At 46.4% G+C, this 25,390-nt stretch overlaps 2 long non-coding RNA genes across 2 annotated transcripts; one reads left to right on the top strand and one right to left on the bottom strand.

The window, feature by feature from the left end:
- Positions 1–1,187: 1,187 nt before the first annotated feature.
- LOC119140320 lies at positions 1,188–2,073 on the top strand. Its single transcript, XR_005101587.1, has 2 exons — positions 1,188–1,456; positions 1,944–2,073. It is a non-coding gene; the product is annotated as an uncharacterized LOC119140320 (long non-coding RNA).
- A 5,273-nt stretch (positions 2,074–7,346) lies between these two features.
- On the bottom strand, positions 7,347–24,210 carry LOC119140322. Its single transcript, XR_005101589.1, has 3 exons — positions 24,125–24,210; positions 23,001–23,002; positions 7,347–7,360 (listed from the first exon to the last, which is right to left on the bottom strand). It is a non-coding gene; the product is annotated as an uncharacterized LOC119140322 (long non-coding RNA).
- Positions 24,211–25,390: the final 1,180 nt, after the last annotated feature.

Below are 25,390 nucleotides of genomic sequence, written 5' to 3'. Positions count from 1 at the left end.
TTCTCTACTTTTCTTTCTCCCAGCCTTCCACGTTCTCCTCTGAAGGACTTCAGGAAAAGCACAGTCCCGTTCTCACACACTACTAGCTTTGTGTGTGAGGCTCCTGCACACCAGCACCTCAGCACAACGTCACTGGTTGCACCAATGTTCCAGAGATGGCAGACTCACGCTTCATGCACAACCACGGCTGTAATAACTTGGAACCCTATTTAAGCCTCATTCCCTTCCAAATTGCCAATTGGGTGCTTTGAAAACGTATGGCGAAGCTGAATTAGTCACGTAACAACATACCTCTTTGGCTTACAAGCACACGGGCCCAGGGTCTCAGAGCATTTGCGAGTCTTGGGAAGAGCAAAGACGAAGGCAGAAACAGTTAGATGCCCTCACCTGAGTCTGCAGTCGAGCGACAATCTGCTTCCGAGCCTTCGTGACTGCTTCGGCTTGCCAGAGACCACGATCGAAAGGCCCTGGTCCTTGCGAGAGACAGCTCCAGGAGCCCCTGTCTTCTGCATGATGTCAAGGCAGATCTTGGCCTGCTCGCCTTCTCCAAACTGATTCATGCCCTTGTATTTCCTCTCCTCCAGTGGCACATGGAACACCTGCTCAGCCACGGGACAGACAAAAGCAGGGCACAGCAAGGTGTCAGTGTGCTTTTGATTATCAGTGTCTCCCTCTCTTACTGCCACACAGGAGGACTTCACTGGTGTACTAAGTTCCCAGATTTAGGCGACCCATCAGCCTTTCCAGTGGAGACACCAGCTGCAGTACAAGGGCACGGCAGCAGGCAGTGTGTCCCAAACTGAGTGCTTTCCTAAAGAACATGCTGTTGGGGAGGGGGGGGGGGGGGGGGGGGGGGGGAACACTTCAATGCATTAGCACTCACTCCTTGAATTCTGCAATCCTCCCTTCAGGCCTGTTCCAGCTATCTGTGGAACAGGGATGCAGAGCTTCTTCTGGGCAGTTTTTCAACACATCCCTCCCCGTCCGGAGCAGTCCTAGCATTCAGCTGCGGTCTTCCTTGTGCCTCAGGGCAAAGTACAGCAAAGAGGCAGTTACTCTGACACACTAAGGGATTTCATACTCCAGGGAAAGCTTCACTTCACCTACTTTTTGGAGGGATGAAAAGGAGGGACATAAGACACCCACTCCCACCAACCTGAGTGATGACAGAAGCCTTTATTGGCTGCACCTGTTCTGATTCTTTGGCCACCCAGAAGTTTACATCTCAATCCTTCCCAGCTTTGGAATCATCTCACACGTCGTAACCTATTACGCAGGCAAAAAAGAACCATTCGGCTACATAGGAATAGTCTGAGCCACAACGAAGTGGTGTGGAGCCGAAGGGGACTGCGATTTAATGGTGATGGAGCCATTTGGACTGAGTCTTGAAGATCTCTTCGGTTTTTGTTCAAGGAAACTTAGTCTCGAGACAGTCCTATTGCTCGCTGGCAAAATGGTAGGAACCTGCTTTGTTGATGTTGACGACGCAGTATGTTGGAATATTAAGATTCCTTGAGAGATCAGAACCAAATGCGTTGTTTCTAATGTAAGGTGAATAGGCCTGTATCATTAAAGGAAAGACTCAAAATGGGTTTTGTTCTCTTAAGTACAAAGTGCCCCATCTAAAGTGATTACAAAGTCTTAAATGATTGTTAAAAAGCAGACTTGTGCTGTTTGCAAACCCTGTTGCACTGCTCAAAGACAAAAGACATTCACCCGAGAAAGTTTTTGGAAAGAAATGTCAAATAGGCATGGGGAAAGAGCTGGAGAGGTTTATGTATTGTCTATCGAATTATGTTCTCTTTCATGCCCTTACATTTTACAATAAAAGTTTCATGACCTCTTTCTCGTTAAGACAATGTTGCTAGTCTTTTTATAAGGAAAAAAAAGCGTCTGCCTAGTCTCTCGAGTGATTTTTTTTGTTTTTCTTTCTTTTTCTCTAGACTAGTTGAATCGAATATGTTCGCTCTAAGACCTTCATCCACCGAGATGTGAAGCCAGCAACTTCCTAACGGCCGTGGGCAGAGTTCCCTTATTGATTCCATTCCTATAATAAACTGTGCAGTCTGTTAGATAGACGGGCTGCAGTACCCAATTGTTTTCGCCAGGCGGCAGCACCGCTCCATGCGGAGTAAGGGCAGGGCATGCGCAGAAACGGCTTGACGCCAAAGGGGCGGGGCTTCCGGCCTAGTCGCATGCATATGACGCAATCCCGCTTTGACGCATGAGCAGAAGCCTTTCTGGCAAACCAAGGGCAGCGCATGCGCAGAAACGGCTTGACCCCTAGGGCGGGGCTTCCGGCCCTCGTGCGTATGGGCTACGCATCCGGCCCCGGAAGGTGGGTTCACTTCCGGCCGCGCGGCGCGCGGCTCCTCCGAAAGGACCGGCTGCAGTACCCATTTTAAATTTTCGCTAGGTGGCAGCAGCGCTCCACCAACAGGGGCCGGCTGCCGTACCCAATTATATTTCGCTAGGTGGCAGCAGCGCTCCCACCAACCGGGCGGCTGCAGTACCCTTTATATTTCGCTAGATGGCAGCAGCGCTCCACCAACAGGGCCGGCTGCAGTACCCAAATATATTTCGCTAGATGGCAGCAGCGCTCCATCAACAGGGCCGGCTGCAATACCGAAATATATTTCGCTAGATGGCAGCAGCGCTCCACCAACGGGGCCGGCTGCAGTACCCATTTAAATTTCGCTAGGTGGCAGCAGCGCTCCACCAAAAGGGCCGGCTGCAGTACCCATTATATTTCGCTAGATGGCAGCAGCGCTCCACCAACAGGGCCGGCTGCAGTACCCAATTATATTTCGCTAGATGGCAGCAGCGCTCCACCAACAGGGCCGGCTGCAATACCCAAATATATTTCGCTAGATGGCAGCAGCGCTCCATCAACAGGGCCGGCTGCAGTACCCAAAAATATTTCGCTAGATGGCAGCAGCGCTCCATCAACAGGGCAGCGCATGCGCAGAAACGGCTTGACGCCAAAGGGGCGGGGCTTCCGGCCTAGTCGCATGCATATGACGCAATCCCGCTTTGACGCATGAGCAGAAGCCTTTCTGGCAAACCAAGGGCAGCGCATGCGCAGAAACGGCTTGACCCCTAGGGGCGGGGCTTCCGGCCTCGTGCGTATGGGCTACGCATCCGGCCCCGGAAGGTGGGTTCACTTCCGGCCCGCGCGGCGCGCGGCTCCTCCGAAAGGACCGGCTGCAGTACCCATTTAAATTTCGCTAGGTGGCAGCAGCGCTCCACCAACAGGGCCGGCTGCAGTACCCAATTATATTTCGCTAGGTGGCAGCAGCGCTCCACCAACCGGGCGGCTGCAGTACCCTTTATATTTCGCTAGATGGCAGCAGCGCTCCACCAACAGGGCCGGCTGCAGTACCCAAATATATTTCGCTAGATGGCAGCAGCTCTCCACCAACAGGGCCGGCTGCAGTACCCAAATATATTTCGCTAGATGGCAGCAGCGCTCCATCAACAGGGCCGGCTGCAGTACCCAAAAATATTTCGCTAGATGGCAGCAGCGCTCCACCAACGGGGCCGGCTGCAGTACCCATTTAAATTTCGCTAGATGGCAGCAGCGCTCCACCAACGGGGCCGGCTGCAGTACCCAATTATATTTCGCTAGATGGCAGCAGCGCTCCACCAACCGGGCGGCTGCAGTACCCAAAAATATTTCGCTAGATGGCAGCAGCGCTCCATCAACAGGGCCGGCTGCAGTACCCAAAAATATTTCGCTAGATGGCAGCAGCGCTCCATCAACAGGGCAGCGCATGCGCAGAAACGGCTTGACGCCAAAGGGGCGGGGCTTCCGGCCTAGTCGCATGCATATGACGCAATCCCGCTTTGACGCATGAGCAGAAGCCTTTCTGGCAAACCAAGGGCAGCGCATGCGCAGAAGCGGCTTTGACCCCTAGGGGCGGGGCTTCCGGCCTCGTGCGTAGGGGCTACGCATCCGGCCCGGGAAAGGAGGGTTCACTTCCGGCCCGCGCGGCGCGCGGCTCCTCCGAAAGGACCGGCTGCAGTACCCATTTAAATTTCGCTAGGTGGCAGCAGCGCTCCACCAACAGGGCCGGCTGCAGTACCCATTTAAATTTCGCTAGGTGGCAGCAGCGCTCCACCAACGGGGCGGCTGCAGTACCCTTTATATTTCGCTAGATGGCAGCAGCGCTCCAGCAAACGGGCGGCTGCAGTACCCAAATATATTTCGCTAGATGGCAGCAGCGCTCCACCAACAGGGCCGGCTGCAGTACCCAATTATATTTCGCTAGGTGGCAGCAGCGCTCCACCAACCGGGCGGCTGCAGTACCCAAAAATATTTCGCTAGATGGCAGCAGCGCTCCACCAACAGGGCGGCTGCAGTACCCAAATATATTTCGCTAGATGGCAGCAGCGCTCCATCAACAGGGCAGCGCATGCGCAGACGCGGCTTGACGCCGAAGGGGGCGGGGCTTCCGGCCCCCTGCGTCTGGGCCGATGACGCAATCCCGCTTTGGCGCATGCGCAGAAGCCTTTCTGGCCGACCGAGGGCGGCGCATGCGCAGAAGCGGCTTTGACCCCCTAGGGGCGGGGCTTCCGGCCTCGTGCGTAGGGGCAGATGGCGCATCCGGCCCGGGAAAGGCGGGTTCACTCCCGGCCCGCGCGGCGCGCTGGAGCGGCCGTGGAGGTGCGGAGCCTTCGCCGGGAGCCCGGAAGACTTTCGGGCCGGGACGTGCGGCGGCGCGCTCGGGCTGAAGGGCGGCCGGGGGCCGGCGGGCAGCGGCCCGGTCGGGGGGGATGTGGCGGCCCGGCGCTCGGCCGCGGCAGGGAGCGCCTGGTGCCGGCGGCGGCCGGGCTGAGGCAGGCGGGCGGCCCGGCCCGGGACCGGCGGGGCTGCCGCCGGTTCTCGTCTCCCCGGCAGGGACGGTGGTCAGCGGGCTCCTCACGGGGCTGCCTTTTTTTGGTTGTTTGTTTTTTTTTTCTCTCGGAGCCGCGCCGCTACCTCGGCGAGGAGCGGCGGCAGGCAGGGCGGCCCCGGTGCTCGCTCGTGGCGGCGGCGCCCGGGAGAGGGGTCGGCCCGCGCCGCCCCGCCGCCCACCCGCCGCCGCCTGCGGGCTGCCCGGGCAGCCGCCGCAGCCCTGCGCGGGGCTTTGTCTTTCCCCCAGCCGCTGGCCTGAGCCGTGGCAGCCGGCTGGGGCTGCCGGCCCCCGCGGGCCGCAGAGAGGCTGCCTCGGGGCCTGCGGTAACGCTGTCGCGGGGGGGGGGGGTGTGTGGCTCAGGAGCCTCTTCCCGCCCCTGCGAGCGGGCCAGAGCAAGAAAAGGCAGCCGGCAGCGGAATCCCCAGCCGTCGCCCCCGACTGCTGCTTTCTCCGCAAGCCTTTTAACTGCCGGGGAGGGCTGGGAGGCAGCGGCAGCTCAGGTGTCTGGCTGGTCTTGTGTCGTGACAGTCAGCTCCGGGGCCGGAGCAGCCGAGGGGAAGAGGCCTTTTGGTTTGCTTCCCAGTGAAACGGGGGTCTTTTGTTTTTCCTTTGTCCCTAGGTTCGTCCGGAATCGTACGTTGACAAGTCAAGGGGAGCTGAACTGAAGGTCAGTCGAGATGTTTTTGCCTTAAGCGCGTCTACCTTTCAGGGTAACGCTTTCTTGGAAGTTGGAAACTGTCCTTTTTGAACACCAAACCAAACCCCGTACCTGGGAGGGCCATTTAGGGTGCTGCACTGTGTGTTTTATTCCCTGTCGGTCACTTGACACTAGCTGTACGTGCTCTCCAGGTTTGGCATGTTCTTACCCTGCTGGCTGAAAGATTCTGTCTTTTCACTTCCTCGGCTTGCCACAGGCCATAACAAATGTGTGTTTATAGACCGCTTTCCTTGCTCGCTGCTTTCAGATTTGAGCATCGATGCCATGGACGGAGCAGGAGAGCCTCAGCAGGAGGTAGAGCACAAGCTGTTTAAACAGCGCTTGGATAAAGCTGCCAATCGTGTGACTCCAGAAGCAGAGAGACACGGTAAGATGCTATTCTGTTATTCTTGGATGGATGCTCGCATAGTCTTTCCATTACCGTATGCCTGCTATGAGATTCATGGGAACAAGGGATGGCTGAATTCACAGCGTTTTAAACACCACAAACTATTGAAAAGTTTATAGGACACAAGTCTATTACACTGGCAGATCAGACAAGCTCCTGTGTGTGTGTATATACGTTATACTCGGTACTTTTGCGAGGCAAGTCTTTGCCTGGTCCCTCTGAAATTGGGACAAGGACTCGTTGATGCGTTTCAGGAGCAAAGCTGCTGAGTGAATAGGCTTTTCCTACTAGAAATCAAGCAGCTGCTCTGGCAAAACTTGACTTTGGTTGCATTTTTAAATCCTAGGAGGCTGAGAAATGGGACGAGCTGGTTAGAGGAAAGAGCCTCTCTCCAGGGAAGGCTCTGCTGACTTGACCCTTAAGCCTAAACTTGTGTCTTACTATGTTTGCTTTGTGTGTGTTAATGCATACCTGATTAATAGATTTCAGTTGATTTATCAGTTACAAGTTGGAGTAAGTGGTCCTTGGCTACATAAACCTCTCCTCTGTATTTTTTGACATGTTATGGCTTACTGTTCTACTTCAATACAAACCGGGAATGATTCTGGTAGTGTTGCAGTCTAATGGTAATACTGCAAGACTTTGTCTTTCTAAAACGTGAGGTCCTTGTTATCTGTTCTGGGAGATGGTTTTGTGTATTGGCATGAACTAAAGTTGCTAATTTGTTGTAACTCAGATTTAGTTTTTCTGTTCTTAAAGCTGAAAGGCTAAACTAAGCCAAGAACTGAACAGTGGGTAGGTACGAGACCTCCTGGTGTCACAGAAGTGAGGTGATAGCGTTCTTACTGTTGTGTCATTTAGCAGCCTTTCTGTATTCAGAGGCTGTGGCGTGACAAATGTAATGTCTGGGGTCAAACCCTGCTTGTTTGTACCCAATTCTCTGTTTCCACATATGGGCCTCCTGCCTTACTTGTGTTGCCAGTCTCCACTGGGATTACTAGGTCTGAACCGGTTGCTCTCACTCATTATATTATCGACGGAGAGGAAGAGAAACTTGCAGGGAGCAAAGTGTCTCATCCAGGAGAGGCATTTTGAAAGCGATCAAATTGCATTGCATGCAACGAGCAATTTCTTCTGCTGTCTGGAAAAAGGATATGGCGAGTTTGATTTCCACCACATGTGTGGCAAGTTAGATTGGAAGTGTCCACCCACCTTTGTGAAACTCTATCAGTTTCTGTTAGTAACACTTGATGTTCAGTCAGTTATTTAAATGGCAACTATAGCAGTATTGTCTGGTAAAGGAAAAATCCACACAGACGTGGTTACCGCCGGGCTTGCTTTAGTCATGACTCAGAGCTGGGCCACCCCCCCAGTGGGTGACAGAGAACCAAGGGATACAGCGTAGGTTATATACGCTTACCAGATCATTAGTCAATGTCTGAAGTTTTTAGGAGTTTCTTTTGGTCCTGTCAGTTCTGTGAATCCATCACCTGACTCTGTCGCAGTTGATTCACCTGCTCGGTTCCAGTCTCTGCCTCGGTTCCAAGCTCCTCCTTGGATCGTGATCTTCTTTCTGCCTGCTTTAACTCACACGCTCCTTCAAGCGCGCTTAGTCTTTGAAAGAGCAGTTCCTATTCACATGCACCAATTTTTCCAAAACCGCCTGTGTTTCTGAAAGCACCTGTGTCCACAGATTGATCATCTGTTGCTTCTCTGTTCTCCCACTGATTAACTGGACTGGGTTTTAAACCAGCCTTTGATTAGGGCTATGCTAGGGACGGGGCCTGGTTCTGCCACTTAGCTGCTTTGGCACTTTAAATTTCTTAGTTAAAAATACATTTTATTTAACATTAACCTTAAATTTAGTAAGGCATACCTAAATATTATGGAGTAGTATGTGGAGGCTTTTCCTGATCATAGTTACATTCAAATAGTTAATAGCTTAATGATTTCTATGGTAGGTTGCATTCTGTGCTGGGATGTCATCTCATTAATTTCCACTGGATGGCGATAGAGGATTGAATTTTTTTAATCTTTATTTTTCTTTACTGTTTTGTTTCCTTTTAACATGGACCGAGTTTTCCAGTGTCATGTGTCATATCTGCATGCAAGTCGAGGACCATGTTAACAGCACGAAACTTTGCATGTGGGGTTTTATGTACTGCGGTTTCTTTATAGTATCTAAGCTGTGTGCAGTACCTCTGGGTGCTCTCTGAGACAACTCGACAGGCAGCTACCGATTACATTCAGAAAGCTGTTACTAGTTGCTGTATCTTGAAAGACACCGTGTGTTGTACAGGTGTTCTTCAAATGGCAGGAATCATGGCTTTGACAAAGCGTAGGAATTACAGAGCTGCATTCTTCCTGACGCTATCTTTTAGTGTAATTACAGGATCAAAACCCGTACTGGTTGAATTCTTAATTGTACTCTCACCTTGTTTGAGTGTTGTAAGCTGTAGAAAGTAAGTCTCATACAGTGGTTTAAGATTGGGTATATTTTTCTAAAATTTTTTATTTGCTTGATCATAACTACCATAAAGTGAGGTTAACGATTGATTTTCATGCATATTTCATACTTCCTAATTAAAATCTCTTTTTTTCTGTGGCTAATACAGATGTCTTAAATACTCTCACTTCTGTCCGCCTGTTATACCTCCCAATCTCAACAAAGAGGGTCCCGATAACATTTTGTCCCCTCAGCAGTGTCTGACTTATCACCTGCCCCGGCCTTAGTTATGCAAGAAGCCGCCTTTTCGAGGCTCGTAAGAGGGTAGTGCGGCGGTGCCTAGACAGTGAGCCTTAGAGGGCTTCTGTAATCCAGCAGACTTGGTCCTGTCCTTCAGGATTTGTGAGTGGAGCAGCCTGGTTTTAAGGGGCCTCTTCCAATAAGAACCCATGCTTCTGAAAATTTTAGACATGCAGTTCCTTGGCTCGCTTACTCCGAACTCCAAATTTTACAGACCTTTCGCATTTGTTTTGGGAAAACAAAGGTCCTGTTTGAGTTTTCTGGAGGCATGTCTTGCCCTTTGGCAGGTTTCAGCTGTCACCAGCTCTCATCTCCTCTGTTAAGAGTCCCTCTGCAGCCTTCTGCATTTAAGAACATATTTGTGCCCCAGCTGTACTGTGGCTGCGCATTCAACACACAGGTGGCACAGACACTTGCAGAATTGTAAAATCATGACAAAGAAATTCCTTGGAGATTTCTAGTAAGCCAGTGGTTGATGTGTGTGCATTGTCAGCATCGTTGTACTGGAGAGCTGAGTGTCAGTTTTCCGCTTGGGAGATTCCCACTGTGATCTAGTTTCACAGCAATATGTAACTGTGTTCCCTACATATCTTGGGACAGGATTATGCGCTATGCGCTGCTGTCTGCTATTTAAAATGTTGTTTGTGTAACAGGTCCTGTATCGGTCGCAATTTGCTGTTTGGGTCTGCTTTAGACAAAGTTTTAACAAAGCCTTTGTGCAAGTAACATCTGATCAGCGCTCCGGCAAGGCTTACAGGTGGCTGGTTCTTTCTGTGGAGGGTGCTCTTCAGGTGGCAAACGCTACTCTGCTTGTTGATCTTATTGTGCAGCTCAACAGGCCCTGTGCATTCTTTCAGGTGAGCTTCGGGTGCAGGATGCGCAGATTCTGATACAAAATCATTTCCTTAACGTGTACAACAGTTTCTGTGCGTAGAGCAGAAGTACAAGGTGGTGTTTCTAGACGTGCCTCGTCACTATGAATCCTCTTTTGTCTTAGAACTGGGGAAAGAAGAAGAAAAGGTGTTTGGTCCAAATGCTTTGGATGCCGATCGCTGTGAAAGCTGTTACGGGGCAGAGTCAGAGGACATTCGGTAACCTTCACATCTTCTTAGTGCTTGAATCGATACAGTTAATGTGGCATATGTGTTGGAGGTTTTTTTCCAAAATGTCTGTGAAGGTCCGTACAGTGAAATCCTCCTGAGCACCTGTTCAGAGAATGGTGAGAGCTGTTGTGTTATCGTACGCCTGTGCTGCGCTCACGATTGTTAAGAGCGTGCACAGTTAGGTTGTCTGTTTTGTCTGCGCGCCTGTTTAAGGGCAGTAGCACAAAGATTGTATCTTAGCAAACAGAACCTTTTCTGGGATTATTTGGTGTCCAGAGGGGAGCTGTGTAAATTATTTCACTGTTCTGTGAGCTGTCTCGGAATAAAACCCAGTTATGGCTTTGCCTTCTCACTTCTGCTGCAGGCTTTGCATCCTTATGGGAGCAAAGACCAGACACCCATCACTCAGACAAATGATGGGTGTCATTCGGTGTTTCTCATTCCTTCTACCTGCAAATTTGTGTAAGAATGGATTCGTGATAGTCCACAGGTTCTGGACTATCCTTTGCTATTATTGTCTCTGTAGTAATTTAGTTTGTCACATCTGTCGAGTTGCATCCTTCCCCAGAGATGTTTCCATCTTGAGGGATTCATAATTCCAGCCTTCAACTTTTTGTTTTGTCCAGCGCAACATGGAACAGAGACAGACAATTGTTTTTTCTGGTGAGCGTGACAGAGACTCTGGTGAGTCCAGAGGTAGAAGAGCAATGAAGAAAGTTTGCCATTAACCTTGCCTCCGATGTTGGCAGTCTTTCCCTAAAAACGGAGGAAGGGAGGAATAGAAACAGGTAGATGCTGTGTTCACATGGGGAAGTTCCAAGCTGCTCAGAACTGTGGGAGACTTCCCACAGAAACAAATGTCATTTCTGCGGCAAATTTATTTGCCAAGGATGGACTTGGCTGTCTGAATGGACAGCTAAAGCCCTCTTCAGAATTAAGCGCTGCATTAAAACAGCTTGCGTCCTCGTGCCAAAATCTCAAAAAGTACGTCAGGAAACTCAAGCTCCTTCAGGAGCATTAGACCACCTTTCAGTGTCCAGTTCCTGAAGTTTGCCGCTTTGAAACAAAATCCACTGGGGATTTGGGTCCTGAGCTGGAGTGTCTCTTTATCGCTGTAAAGATGATGTTTGTGCTCTTGCAGGTGCTGCAATACTTGTGACGATGTCAGAGAAGCATACAGGTGACGAGGCTGGGCCTTTGAGAACCCGGATAGCGTAGAGCAGTGCAAGAGGGAAGGATTTAGCCAGAAAATGGAAGAGCAGAAGAACGAGGGCTGCCGAGTGTATGGTTTCCTGGAGGTCAACAAGGTGAGAGATGGGTTTTGCCGTGAGCCTGCTGCATGGTGGTGATGAGCGTCAGAAGGCACAGTCGGGGCACTCTGCTCTTTTTTCCAACTTTAAGTGTTCACAGGACTGTAATAACCCCTGGGCTCAGCAAGGTACTTGTGCCTGTAGAGGGGTTCAGTAGGAGGGTCAGGAAAAGGGTGGGAAGGGGCAAATTCCCTGTTTCATGACGTGGGCTGGCTGGAGAAGCTTAGCTTTTTCTACCATCTAGCTAGTGAGTCTTTTTACCGAGGTTTCTGGAGGGGAAGAGGCAGCTTCTTTGCGGCGAGGTAGTCCCACCTGCCCTTCTAGTCTCAAAACAGACCACCGGTGGGTGCTGGAGATAACAGTAACCAACAACTTGTCAGCAGAGGTGCTGGAGGGAGTGAAATGTTCCCTTCTTTAGAAAACCAGTGGAAGCAAGACTATTGGAGTTGTCAAGGTTGAAGATGCTTAAAGAGATGTTGTTTGCAACTGGTGTATGAAAATGTAGTACAAGATACGTCAGATGACTATGTAACTACCCTGTCATTTGGCAGGTTACCGAGCTCAAAACACTGGGATGTGCAGGTTACGTACCCAAGTACATTCTAGCAGTCGGGCCCAGGGTAAATTTTTTTTACTACTTTATTTCAAAATTTGGAGGGTTTTTTACATCTTTGTGTACTATTCCTGGAGACAACATTCTTTATTTCTGAAAAACAAAACCAAAACCAAACACACCCTGCCCTTTCACTCATGAAGCCATGTTTTCATTTGTGTTTTGAGTATCATGGGTGCTGAACCATTACAGGACCCTTTTCCACAAAGAGTGGTGAGCAGGAAAGATTCAAAGGGGCGTGCTGTGGGTAGCAAGGGTCCAAGAGTGGGTGGGTGTCACTAGGGAAATTTCTGGGGGCCATTGTTAGGCACTTGGACTTTTGCACATCTCCATTCTCATCGGGTCTGCAGTTAACATATGCGATAGGTTTGCACGGACATTCAGAGGTGTAATGTAGCGTGTGAGCTTGATGCATTGAAATCTTCCAGGGGAGGGTGTGTATGATCGCTAGCGAGTGTCAGGGAGGACTGACACCTAATATCCATATCCTTTTCATGTTCAAGGTTAAAACTTTAATAACCTTTGTCTTTGGGGGGATTTTGGAGTGTGGGGGTGTTTTTGGTGGTAGGTTTAGTGCTTTATTTTTGAACACGGCTTGTTTTCATGGATGCATACATAGGACCACTGTTGTTTATTGTATTAAGGGTTTTCTTACCCTGCCTGCTCACCCTCCCAGTTACTTTCTCCACTCCGTTTCTGTGATACCTTGTGATACCTTTTGATATTTCCTACAGCAGCAGTTAGTTCCCTCCCGGTAGACTTGATTCCTTCTTCTCATTTTTATGTCCACTAAAATACTCTGCATAGAACAGTTGTTGTCAACATCGGTATGTGATGATGGCTTTCCACATGACTGCCTGTGAGGAAGAGGGGAAATTCATATCTCTTTTAGGACAATATTTGCTGGTATTGTCACCCATGACAATGAGTTGCTTATTGTCTATCTTATTCCGATAAAAATTTTAAAATCCAACTGCCGGTATGACTGCTTTTTTATGTAGATTCAGGCTTTTTAATGAAAGATGACTGTCTCCTGCAGGTAGCTGGAAATTTCCACTTTGCACCGGCAAAAAGTTTGAACAGTCTCATGTACACGGTAAAGAATTTTCTTTTCCTGCTTATTGTGACCTTTAGCTTCCAAGTGTTTCAGACCATTTCCTTTGAACATCTTTGCATTGCTATCTGTGGTAACAGCAGCACTGCTTCAGGGGGGAGGACATTGGTGAAATTTTGTTAGAGATGTTTAGAACTATATCGGGAACGAACAGAAAAAAGTGTTTTCTCAAGGTGCTGCCACATGGGTCTGGGAGAACATGGAGGAGAATGTGTCTGGGCAGTCTCTCGGCCTCACTTGTTCTACAAAACTTTGCTGCCCTGCTGTAAACAACCTCAGGTACGGTGTTCGGTCCAGGACCTGAATATCAGTATCTCTGGAAGGGATGTTTTGGAGAAGAGCTCTTGAGAATTTCAAGGCAATTCAGAACTTTCAGAGTAAAATTTCAGTCGTGAAGGACTTTGACTTCCTCAAGTATATATAAATACACCGTGGCTGGAATGACAGTGGTAGTTTACAGAATCATAGAATGGTTTGTGCTGGAAGGGACCTTTAAAGGTGCCCTAGTCCAGCCCCCCTGCATGAAGCAGGGGCATCTTCAACTAGACCGATTTAAAGAATCATTCACCAATATTCGAGTGAGTGGAGGTTATCTTTAGTCTTTATTGGGGATCGCTCCACCAAAGTCGTGCACCCCAAGGGGGTTTTTCAGTCCCCTCTTTATACAAGCAACTCAGACCTATTCATTAACTTTCTGGGAAATCGTTTACATATTCATTACAATGCCAGGAACTTATTTACATAAGCTAGTGACCATGATTTAAGTCCTTGTCTTTGCCACCTTTCATAAACAACAGGAACTTGGGACCAGATAGCCTTTTTAAAGGTGACAAATCCAAGGACTTGGCAATTAGTACATCCATCATGTTAGCAATAAGGGTCCTTGGACGTTTCCCAGCTTTTAGATAAACATAATTACATCACCCTTTAGATAACTGGCACATCATTCACCGTTCATTCCCCCCTTTTCTAGTAACTTTTGCAAATTCTTTTGCAACTACAAAAAATCATTATGCCTTATGATCATTCTTCGACAGCACCAAACAAAACATTGAAGTAATACACATATTCCTAAAACTATTACAATAAGTATTATAATAAAAGCATATTTTAACCATTCCAAATTGGGTAACCAGAAGTCAGTTTGTCCCATATAACTTTAAAACTCCACGATAAATAATCTTTAGTAATTTCATGCAGGATCTGCACCTTGTTCCATATCTCATGGATGTCTGTTTAATCATTCCATCCATCAGATTGGGAACAAGTATTTTGCCCTGGGTTTCCAGGACATGCTCCTCCTGTCTTGTTCGAGCTTTCCAATGACAGTTATTATCACTTTTCATAAATATTGTGGTGGTTAGGCTTAATAATATTTGTAAATCAAATCTGGGACCCTAACTCATATATTTTATTATCAAATAGGCAATATCCTCCGCCGTAGTCTGGCTTTTTCCAAAAGTCTGGCCAGGTAGTCCATTTGTCATCGAGATAATTCCAGTTTTGGGAGGCCACCCCATACAGGGGTGTATCAAGCCTCCTTTAGGAAGAGAGGTACGTATCCAGCATTCCTTAGCTTTCGTAGCATTAACAATCATTTGCAATGTTTGAAGACTGGTATTGTTTACCCATGCTTCAGTTTCTAATATTTCTACAACAGTTACAATTAAGATCAGAATAACTTTACACAAATGTCCTGATCCTTTTGACAGTCCATTGTGTCTCCGGAGATTCTTACGATCTAAAGAACCGTAGTCCCGTGGGTCCTGCCAGGGTGACAGCCCATGATTTCTCAGGAGCCTTCTTTATCCAAGAGTAGTGAATCCAGGCTGGTTATTCTCTTATCCTTGACGGCAGTGAAGGTTGTCCAGCAGCACCTGATAGGGTCCTTCCCACTTCTCTTCCAAAGGTTTCCCTTGAAAATGTCTTTATATACACATAGTCACCAGATTTAAAGGAATGGACTGGTTGATCCAGCCCTCTGGCCCTTGTTCCCAATACTTGTTTATTTATAACTTTTAATTCTCCCTGGAGGGTCTTCGCATATTCACACAAATATCCCTCCCTTAACTGCCTTAAATCTTCTCTGGCAAATTGTAACGGGTATGGTCTCCCATACAATACTTCAAAAGGGTTCAAATTCTCCTTTGTTCTCGTATTCTTAATAATGCCAAGGAAGAGACTGTGGCCAAGTTAGATTTGTCTCTTGTCCTATTTTCACTATCTGTTGTTTAATTAAATGGTTTATTTTTCCACTTGCTTGAAGGCCTGTAAGGGGTGTGTAATTGCCAATCTATTCCCAGTACCGTACTCACTCGTATTATTTTGGCACAAAAGTGTGAGCCTCTATCAGAAGAGATTGTTGCTGGAACCCCAAAGTGGGGGATATTTCATTTAACAATCCCTTCGTTACCTCTCTTGTTTATTTGTTCGACAAGGGAAAGTTTCTGGCCAACCTGAAAACGTATCAGTCATAACGAATAAATACCGGTACCCCCCTTTCTTGGGAGTTCGGAAAAATCAACTTGCCACTGTTGTCCTGGATAATTCCTCTACTAATGTTCCCTAGTTTTATTCTGTTTGCTACATTGGGATTAATTACATTGTTTTATGACAGTATATAAGTTTCGCCCCTATCAGTTTCTGATTTAGACTTTTATATAACATACCAGCTCCCCAGTGAGTCGTCTTATGTTCTGTTAGGGCTGTGGTCCATATTAAATTGGATGGCACCACTATACGGCCATCTGCCAAATAAGCCCACTTATTTAATTTTATTTTACCATTCATGTCCTGAATTAGCTTTAGGTCTCCTTTAGAATAGTTTGACTCCTCATCTGTACTTAGAGTTTGGATTTTACTGTCTGGTATTAAGGATAGTTCCTCCTTTCCTACTTTCTCTGCTGCTCATCTAGCCTCATGGTCGGCCAGCTGGTTTCCAATCTCCAAATCAGTGCCTCAATGGGCCATCTTATGTTCTTCCTTCCTGGATGACCCTCTTATAACAGAGGGGGCCATTCCTCACATCAAGGTCTGGCATGGCGCATGTTCCCACCGCTCAACGCCTACTGGGTTGCAGCCAACAGCGGAGCTCAAGATTCTTCTTGGTGGCAAACACAGAGGCCAACCCCGTCTTGCCCTTGACTATGGTAGGAGGCACCCGACCAACTTTATTCCTTGTACTTCGTTGTCAATGCAGAGTTTCATCTGCACATCCCATAACAAGTCACTGTCATGGCAAAACACACAGATTTACATTAGTAGAACTACTACAGAGTGTATTTTATCTCAGTTTTTGTGCCAATACCTCCCACAGCCCTGCTGACCGAGGGATATTGTTTTACCTGAACTAGGCAGGCCTTCCCTTATCATTTTACTGTAACAGGTAAAGCATTTTTTTTGCCTTACCTGGAATTTATTTCCAGATATACCTGGTTAAAGATTTCTTTTACTTCAGGGAGGTCCTCTTTTCCACTTTTCTGTTGAATTAAAGATAAGCTCAAGATTTCAATCACTTGATCATTTTAAACTTTTGGTTTCATTTCTCCTTTTTTAAATGTCTACATGTTCTAATAAATCTCATCCCAACAAAGATTTTGGTGAATTTGGCATTCTTGTTTGTTTTCTTAGTTTGTACTTTAAAGGTTTCAGGATGTTTTCCTGGTGGCCAGCAGCTCCCACAACTGTAACAAATTCCTTTCACTGAAGTTTAACATCAAATAAGTTGTTTTTGTATTCACTAAAAATTCCACCTCATTTTTTTCTAATCACTATTATCTAGTAACAATCAACTTGAACCTTTACCTAGTCCTCTTAGATCATCCTGATAAGTCTTTCACAACCAACTTTCAAACATCTAAATTTCCCCATCAAAGATTCACCTTTACTCTCTCAGACCTCTGCCTGCCCTAGAGGGGCCGTTACCGGTCCTGTGGTGCTGCAAATGCTGCAGCAATCGGGGTGACATTGTCAGGTCCTTCTGCTCAATCGTCAGCAACAGCACCCCCCTCCTCCCCACCATCAGAAGGGTTCGGGGCAGAGATGCTCTTCTGCTTGCAGGTACACAAGCCTGCCTCTGCAGCAGCACTTCTGTTGTAACTCTTTCTGACCCTGAATGCAAATGCTGCTCCTTGTTGCTTTAAGTCTGCGTTCTTACATACCATGCCTTCGCAGGCAAACAGCAAACACCCTGCCATGCGTCCCGCAGGGCTCAGCCGCACCTTCGAGGGGCGACGGGGCTTTGTACAAACTCACCCCGATACTTTAACACTTTCACAAGGTCTTTGATTCTCCACCCCACCGCCCCGCCGCCCCGCCTCAGGTTTTACATACATCAGTACAAGTTTTTATCTTACAACGTGTTTCATTCTGGTTGCTCCACAGAAGGAACCACAACCTGAGCTTTTTAACACAAAAATTTCAACAAGAACATCTTTCTAGTTTAGGTCTCAGGGTTTTTTTCCTATCCTTTTCTAGAGCCATAATCAAAGATCAGGTGATGTTAATCCCGCACTCTTTCTAGTGCTAGTACCATAGGATCCCGAGGGGGTACTAATCCACAGTCCTTTTGCCACTCAGGTTTGTCCCGGAGGACGAAGAACATGTCTGCATACGATACTTCGTCCCATTTTCCTTCTCTTCTCAGAAACAACATTAATTGCAGGAGAGTGTTATAATCTAACGTTCCTCCCTCCTGAGGCCATTTCGCATCACTCCCCAATTTATACAAAGGCCACCACTGATTACAATATTTAATCAATTTCCTTCTATTTTCGGTGCCACCCTGTCCTACGATATCCCTCCAATGTTTTAATATACAACCCAAGGGCGATTTTTCACAGGGCTTACTCCTTCCATTTCCCATTTTGCAATTTTAATTACTTTGTTTTTCTCCGGCCGCCTTAGCCACCCAAGGTTGGAAATGTGGATAGAGCTTTTTACTCGTTTTGCACTCAAACGCCTGTCTCAAGCACTCTTGCACTCACACTTAGTCAAAATAATTAAGCTATACACGGAAAATCAAAATGCGCATCTCAACCACACCATTCACACTCTCCGGGCAGCCCGCAGTCACACAAGCAGTATGTTATACGGTACCGTGCACTTATGTACAACTTTTAGGAACACTGACAGTTCACAAAGTATGCATTTCAATGAACAATTGCCAAAAAACAAACAACAAACAAAAACCCAAATTTTTCCTGGTCTTAAGCAGAGTGTTAAGTTTTCCGCTATTTGCCACAAATTACCAGAATATTATTATTTTCCAACATACATTTCATAACTCTGAGTTTTGAACATGTAACAAGACAACGCATAGAACAAACAAGACACAGAGCGCTATTTCAGTTGTTACATTCTAGGAATTCCCCAATTCTTAAAACAACCTAAAGGAAGTTTTTAGCTTCCCCCCCCCCCCTTTTTTTTTTTTTTTTCCCCCCGATGCAAAAGTTTCCCTTTTACTTTTGCTGTGAGGTCCCTCTTGTTCCTGTGAGATTCTGCCTTATTCTGACGTGCGGAATTAGACTCTATAACTCGAAAGTTATAAAGTAGGTATGTTTATTGCGCGCAGATGCGCGGGGGATCGCTCCTCCACAAGCGCGCGTGCCCGAAGTGACGAACCATCTCACATTTATACAATAAAACAAATGAATATTCAATTAACGCCTATACATATTCGTTACCTAAACCCCGCTTCGTATGTTAATTAGCTTATCAGTCCGTTTCCTGGAATGTGGTGGTCTTGCAGGTTTGTAGGTGATTCATGTTCTTGTGACCATCCGATCTTCTTCAGGTGATTCATGTCCTTGTGACCATCCGATCTTCTTCAGGTGATTCATGTCCTTGTGACCACCCGATCTTCTTCAGGTGATTGTGACCACCCAATCTTTTCCAGCAAGGAGACTTAGCACTCCCTCCCTCTAGATAGCATTTGAATGTCTCTCATCTTTTCTCATTCTCTTTTAAATAGCCCCTTTGTTAGAGGAAGAGGGGCAGGTGTCTCCCCTTTGTTAGAGGAAGAGGGGCAGGCGTCTCCCCTTTGTTAGAGGAAGAGGGGCAGGCGTCTCCCCGTCTCCCCTTTGTTAGAGGAAGAGGGGCAGGTGTCTCCTCAAAACTGTGGTTGTCACCGCACCCATGACCAGTCACCATACCCACATTCCTTAAGCAGACACATACAATCACAATCCATGTCCATTATCCCCATTTCACATTATTTCTCCATATCACTATAATTATAATCCTATATACACAGATTGACTTCAAATCATCAAACGTGTCAGTCTTCCAACCAAAACAGAATCAGAGTTCCGATATTACCTCAATATCAGAACAAATACCAGAACAGAATCAGAGTTCTGATATTACCTTAATACCGGAACGAATACCAGAACAGAACCAGGTGTATACCTGCGGTGCTAGCTAACCGGCACACGCCATCCTGCATAAGAATACAATGATCTTACACCTTACGGACAGCTTTACAGATGGAGTGTTCCCAGAACAGAAATATCCGAAACAGTACTGTTTAAAATATAATATTAATACAATATTTTAATATAATATTTGAATAAAGATAGTACCTTTGCTCCGTAAGATGGAGTCCTTGTCTGCTCCTGCGGTGATCGAGATGAGATGAGGAGCCCCTCCGGGAAAATCCCCGGGGGTACCCTAGGGAGTGCCCGCTCAATGGGTCCCACAGCCGAGCAGAGGAGGTCCCATCTGGGTCACCAAATTGATTTAAAGAATCAGTCACCAATATTCGAGTGAGCAATTATTCGGCAGCGCTGGATGCATGGGGGATCACTCCACCAAAGTCATGCACCCCGAGGGGATTTCTCAGTCCCCTCTTTAGCAACTCATACCTATTCATTAACTTTCCAGGAACTCACTCACATATCTCCCTAAACTAGTGACCATGATTTAAGTCCTTGTCTTTGCCACGCTGTATAAACAACAGGAACTTGGGACCAGATAGCCTTTTTAAAGATGACAAATCCAAGGACTTGGCAATTAGTACATCCGTCATGTTAGCAATAAGGGCCCTTGGACGTTTCCCAACTTTTAGATAAACATAAGTACATCATCCGATAGATAAGTGGTACATCATTTATCATTCAATATTTTGAAGTACTTAATTTTGTCAGTACTATTTGATGACTGTTAGTCTGCTACTTGGAGTGAGGTGCTGGCTGAAACAGCCACAATGCCCAAAGCCTTTCCAGCACATCTCTGCCTCCAGGCACCAGCAAACCCAGGAGCAAGGTCCCAGTACACAAGCTGGGAGCCCCAGCACGGCCTGCAGGAATCTCACAGCCTGTAGTTCAGGTATTCAAGCGTTCTAGGAAGCTTCAGCACACCCAGGTGACGTTCTATAACCATGAGCGTAAGAGAAGGTATGTGTATCCACCATCCTGCCTTTCAAGGTGGAAGGCATCCTTGCAACCTTCCCTTACAAAGCAGCACGTGGACTCCCAGGGCAACCAGGCCACAAAGAAGAAACCTTCCCAATTGCCTTAAACAAGCCACCACCCTTTCCTCTGTCCTATGGACAGAAAAAAGTACTTCCCCCCCTGGCCCACCCCACCCACCCCCCCCATGCCAGAAGCAACACATAAGACAGACCAAGGATGACACTGAAGGTCACAAATTTGCACTCATCTAATTACAGCTCTGCCAGGGTCCAGGCAGCAAGCTGTTTGATCTCACAGGGACTCAGCTTTTCTACCCACCAGGCAAGTCCAGCAATACTTCCTTGGGAAAAGGCAAAGTCACAAGGGCCAGCAAACAGCTCCCATTCAACAGTGCTGCGAATACTATGGAGAGGCCTCTCTCTCCTCTCTCTAATGCCTGAGCAGCCCGGTATTTTGAGCAGCATACAGAATAAGCTTTCTTAGTAGAAAATGATACCAAGTTAGTCTGGTAAAAGATAGGCACAACAAGCATTACTGAGAAACCTTGTTACCTGTACCCTTACAGCATTCTGGCTAGACCAACAGATCTTGAAAAAACACCTGTAGCAGTCCTGAAAGGCAGGGAAACCAGCATCTCAGCTTTGTGGATAGAACCCAGATGCAGATGATATTGCACAGGACAATTAAGGTAGTAGTTGATTATGCACCAGCTTTTCTCCAGCAACTGCTTACCAGCAGGGTCTTGTCCCATACGAGACACAAGGTGTCAAGCTCCACATTTGCTGCGGGCTGACGTGCCCAGCACATCTGCAGCCAGGTCACAGCTGCCTGCCTCTCTCACCCACCCAAAACCCTTGCAGAGGGAAATGGAAGGGCACTGAGCATCCAGCCGGTACCTTCAGCCCTCGGCACATTCTGTCACTGAAGAAAAAAAGAACAAGGCATGGAAAATTATGCCCTGGCACCAGGACCTTCTTCCTAGAGGCATCCATCAGCTGAACTGCTGAGAAACAAGGACCTACAGTTTCCCTTTAGCACAGCCTCAAGGCAGATGCCTTCTTGTAACCCTCCTCCCTGGCTGCCACTGCCACCTTTTTAATTAGGTGCTAATTTCTCCCAGACAGGCTCACAATAACTTGCTGGGCTGCACACCAGAAGATGGTTTGAGTTTCATTTCCCTACGACTAGAAGACAGAAATTTCCAACCCTCTTTGGAAACTTTTTCTTTCCTGGCTGGTCTCCCCAGCACTGAGAACTCCTTTTGTTACTGAAATCTCGGAATGAAGAACTTATCAACACCAATGTGATGTAGATAACAGACACTTCTTTATTAATGGCCAGGTGCATGAGTGAGTCCTCTCACGATCAATGCACACCAACTTTCAGAATCAGACACCATATGTAGAACTTATTCATGCATATTCATTAAGTATTCATGCATAATCATAATGTTTCCTGAAAATCATTAACATATTCTCCTCCCATATCCGATTCTGTGCAGTAAAGGTTAGAAAGGTCTAGAAATGGGTCTGGGGTACAATTTGGGTAGGTGGTATATGAGTCGGTGGTCGCCATCTCCCCCTGCCGGAATTACCTTGTACTAAAGTTTACGGTTTCTTGGCAGGTAACTACAAGCTGTTCCAGTTGACTCTCCCCAGTTCCCATTAATCCTATATTCTGACATTTCAATACACTTTCTACATACAGAAGACTAGTCAAATACAAAGAAACCTTTCAAACCCTGAATTTGTTACCTAAGTTTTAAACAATGATTCTAGCCCATTCTTCTGGCCTTGGTACAGGGCTGTACTAAGGATTTCATAGCAGCTTTTACTGTGCAACTATAAGTTTCATTAAAATATTTCTTATCCCTCTATATTTCTAATAAAAAATGATTTTATAAAATCAAATAAAGTCAATCAATCTTAACTTATTAGCAGATCTGTAACATTTTTACAAATGATAGCTCGTGAAAGAAACATCTGGGATTAACAGCCCTCCCTGGTAGTTAAATGCTTGCCCTTTGCAATACTTTTTAGAGAAATCAGCAGTGCCATGGTGGAATTTTTAAAAAGTGTACGATTGCAGCAATGCAGACTTAATAATTCAACAAATTACTCCTCTGGTTGCCGCTTTAAAATATGGTTGTTTTTGTTGAGGTCTTAAAAATACTCTCAATTTAACAAGTGCCTTTACACCCAGAAGAGGAACTCGGTTTAGTTGCAGAAAATCTACTATTCAAAGTCAAGGACATCTAATTTGGGCACTAAGTGATGGAACCTGGACAGCTCATTTATCATTAGATGGTAAGGTGAAAGAAATTACTTTAGGCATGCCAACAATGTGCCTGATTTTGAAGAAATCACCATTTAGAGGACCCTTAGAAAGTTTAAAATTAAAACAAACCAAGAGGTCTGACACAGATGATGATACTTGGAATGAACCCTCAACAGGAGTAAAAATTGGCTGGGCACTTGAATCATTTTTGAATCCTATAGCCTCATATAGAAACAGAGCATGGCTTTATCAGTTAACAGGTCAGGTAGAAGAGTTAGCAAATGTCACCAAGAAAGGGTTTAACGAATTGAACGTACAGTTACAGGTGACTTCCAAGATGACTTTACAAAATAGAATGGCATTAGATATGCTCCTACTTGAAGAGCATGGGGTATGTGGATATCTCAAGGATAGACTGGACCACTGTTGCATTCACATTCCAAATGTCACTCGAGATGTGGAACATGATCTGGACCTATTAGGTAAAATTGAAAAGGAAACAGAATCAATTTGAGAAGATATGTCAGAAGACTGGCTGGGGAAAATTTTTAGCAAACTGGGATGGAATTTGAGCTCTTGGATACAGTCCATAATCAAAACTGTGTTTCTGTTACTAATCGTCTTTCTGATGATCATGCTAGTGTATGCATGTTTGAAGAAACATTTTACCAATAGAACTGCAGTCAATTGCATGATCATGAGAGAAGTATCAACTATTCCACCAAGACATAGTCCGCCACCAAAATATGTTGAAACAAATGTTATGTAAATAATGTGAAAGTATTGAAATAATAATTTTCAACACTTTCAAAGGGGGGAAATGCTATAGCTTTGCTAATAAGTTAGAATTAATTGACTTTATTTGATTTTATAAAATCATTTTAATAGAAATATAGAGGGATAAGAAATATATTTTAATGAAACTTTTAGTTGCACAGTAAAAGCTGCTATGAAATCCTTTGTACAGTCCTGTACCAAGGCCAGAAGAATGGGCTAGAATCATTGTTTAAAGCTTAGGTAAAAAGTTGGGTTTTACAGGTTTTTTTGTATTTGACTAGTCTTCTGTACGTAGAAAGTGTATTGAAATGTCAGAATATAGAATTAATTGGAAGTGGGGAGAGTCGACTGGAACAGCTTGTAGTTACCTGCCAAGAAACCGTGAACTTTAGTACAAGGTAATTCCGGCAGGGGGAGATGGCGGCCACCGACTCATATACCACCTACCCAAATTGTACCCCAGACCCATTTCTAGACTTTTCCAACCTTTACTACGCAGAATCGGATATGGCAGAATTGGAAATGTTACTGATTTTCGGGAAATATTATGATTATGCATGAATATTTAATGAATATGTATGAATAAGTGTTGGAGGAAAATGCCAGATCACTGCTGCTGTAGGCTGTACACCTCAGCTTTGTCCCCTGTATAGCCCAAACCAGGACTGCAAGCACAGTCAGCTGATAGATGCTAGACAATAAAAGTTTAATATTAATAAGATTATGCCTGACAGTTCAAAGGAGCTTTTTAGAACAGGAGACCCTGACCTTTAGAAGGCTGAAACGATGGAGGTTGTCTATTGTGATTACTCAGAACTGGGAGTATGGAACCTGAAGCAATCATCCTTGAAAGAAGAAGCAAAATAGCGAGGTGATCAAGATACGGAACAACCTGTGAAGCCGACTGTCAGGATAGGAACTGAGAGAAGATTTATTGTGGAATCAAGAGATTATGTAATGTTTAGGTAGATACTATAAATATGTGACTGAAAATCTTGTAAGCTTGTCACTGTCTGCGGAGGTGACCCAACACTGCTGGACCGATTAAAACGTGCAAACCTAGAGTAACCCATAACAGTTCGAGTCTCTTCTTTTACAGTAAGTTTTGTATATGGAGTATGATTTTGAAGCTTGGTGTGCGTTGATCGTGAGAGGACTCGCTCACGCACCCGGCCGTCAATAAAGAAGTGTCTGTTTACCTACCTCACATTGGTGTCGGTAAGTTCTTCATGCCGAGATTTCAGTGACAAACCTAACCCCCCTAACCCGCGTGTGCAATAGCGTGACTGGCAAACTAAGGGCAGCGCATGCGCAGACTGGGCCTGACGCCACGGGGCGTGGTTTCCACTGGCGCATGCGCAGCACAAAATCGCCGCGTACGCATGCGCGTTGTGGTTTCTGGCAAAACTAAGGGCAGCACATGCGTAGAATTGGCTTGATGCCGCGGGGCGGGTTTTGTGGCTACGTATGCGTATTATGACATCCGCTTTCACGCATGCGTAGTAGTGTTTCTGACAGAACTAAGGGCAGCGCATGCGTAGAAGTGGCTCGACTGCAACGACCTGGGTTCGCGTCACGCCGTCGGCAGAATCTTTCCCGCGCGGAGGACACGCGTTCGAGCCCCGTGGTCTGATACCAATTTTTGGTCGCCAGATGGCAGCAGCGCTCCACCAACCCTATGCTGAGCACTGGGCGGGATCTCAGCCCGCTTCGCTACCACTGGACCCCGGGAATGCTCGCTGCGGCTGCAGGGTTCATATTGCTCTGCCCTTTTCCCACTCGCAGCCCGGGCATTAATACTTATTGCCTCCGTATGCAAAAGCACTCACGTGGCTCAAGCTGTTAAATCCTTTCCGTATGATGCATTCCGGTTTGCTGTGGGAAATAGGGATGCGTTTGCTCTGTTTGCATTTGGAAGCGCGTTAGTAACAGCAATTTTAAATATATATTTGTTTAAATAGAAGAGATTTTGCAGGAGTGCACTTTTGGAGTAGGAAAAAGCGAGAGGTGGGAATGTGTGGCTTAGGAAAAGCT

Source organism: Falco rusticolus, chromosome 20 (assembly GCF_015220075.1).
Source record: "Falco rusticolus isolate bFalRus1 chromosome 20, bFalRus1.pri, whole genome shotgun sequence".
Taxonomy (NCBI): Eukaryota; Metazoa; Chordata; class Aves; order Falconiformes; family Falconidae; genus Falco; species Falco rusticolus.
Note: the sequence above shows the minus strand (reverse complement) of the source record. Positions and strands in the feature narration are given on the sequence as shown.